We start from the raw sequence: 1811 nt of genomic DNA on the forward strand, positions 1-1811 counted from the left end.
TTCATGTAAATACATTCTTGATTTGTTACTCAAAGCGGGCGGCGGTTCGTGTGCAAGGTATATGGATACTGTAGGTGAGAGTAGTTTCTGAATGTACCAATGTTAAGTGTCTCTGTCCCTTGCTTCTTTAACAAGCATCAATGTTGTTGCCCGTTAGGGACCTGTTTTCAGCGTAGTACGTCTCCAGTCAATGACCAGTGCAGAGTGTGTATGTTTATCCTGTGTTCCCACTTAATTAGCTAGTAAATAAATAAACCAATTTGTGTAGTACTGAACCATAAGTAAGGCTCGGGTTTTTGCAGATGCAAGGTTATAACTGTTCAGAATGATGATATGAGGTTATGATTGATAAGTTGACTGTTTATAGATGTGATAAAGACCTTTTAGAGTTTAATTCAGTAGATGGTAACTCATTAAAGAATCCCTCTCATGGTGCCCCAGATCCTAATGAGTTAATTTAAAGCAGGTAACAATTAAACATTGTTAGTTAATTAGATAAGTCTTCAGATTAATGTTAAAGTCAAGTCACAACAGTGGACATTCCTGCAGTCAGCAATTGCGCGCTCCCTCAAAACTTGAGACGTGTTGTGTGACAAAACTGCACATTTTAGTGGCTTTTTGTCCCCAGCAGAAGGTACACCTGTGTAATGATCATGCTGTCTAATCAGTTTTTTGATATTCCACACTTGTCTGGTGGATGGATTATCTTGGCAAAGGAGAAATGCTCATTAACAGACAAACAAATTTGTGCACAACATCTAAGAGAAAAAAGCTTTTAGTGTGTATGGAAAATTTTAGGGATCTTTGATTTCAGCTCATGAAAAATGGGACCAACACTTTTACATGTTGCGTCTGTGTTTTTGTTCAGTAAATGAATGTGGTTTTTGAACACTAATTTGTTTACAAGCATGGCAGCTGTACTTTTAGTTATGGTTGGCGCAGTTTGTTGGCCATTATCCAATCAACGTTTCTCAATAGGTTCCCAGCATGTGAATGCATCCTACTACCTTCCAACTTGGTTATGAACACAGCATAACTTAAGGTGACCAATCTTAGACATGGAGTACCACACAGTGTGCATAATTTGTTTGAACCCAGCACTAACACACCTGATTCAACTTATCTCCAATTAAGACAAATGCAGGGTTGGAACAAGAACCTAGCTGCACATAAAGCAGCCTTCTATTCCAGAAACACTGGTCACCTTTGGCATTGGAAAATATAAAAAAATTAAGTTTGAATAGGAAAAAAATATTTGTTATAGCAGGATGCTTAAATAGAATGCTTATTTATTCCGTTTGATCATTTGTTTTAATTAATGCAGGCCAGTGTGTGGGCCTTTTATCTTTGATCTAGATGTGACCACCTAACACATCAGGGGACATGGCAATAATGACATAACCAAACATCTTATTTAAACCTCTTCCTTGCAGTGAATTGACGCAAAATAAGGCAGCTCAATTCTGATATTTTTCACTAATTGGTCTTTCGACCAATCAGACCAACTCTGAAAAAGATCTGTGATTGGTCAAAATACAATTTAGTGGAAAAATATCAGAATTGAGCTGCCTGTGTAAACGTAGCCTTAGAACCCTGCATTACATCACAAAATCGTCCGCTCCAAGTCACACATATATCAGAGGTTGACTGAGGTTGAATGCTTGTCTTTCCATCTCCATGACAGCAGAGGGTGGTAAAGGGCTGTACAAACAGGAGAAGGTCTTTCATTGCCACAGTATGACATCAAGGCTACTTTAGGATTCTGGCACACCACCAGTCACATACCAATCAACACTTTCGAGAGGACAAGC

This window comes from Salmo trutta, chromosome 30 (genome assembly GCF_901001165.1).
Source record: "Salmo trutta chromosome 30, fSalTru1.1, whole genome shotgun sequence".
In the NCBI taxonomy this organism is placed as follows: Eukaryota; Metazoa; Chordata; class Actinopteri; order Salmoniformes; family Salmonidae; genus Salmo; species Salmo trutta.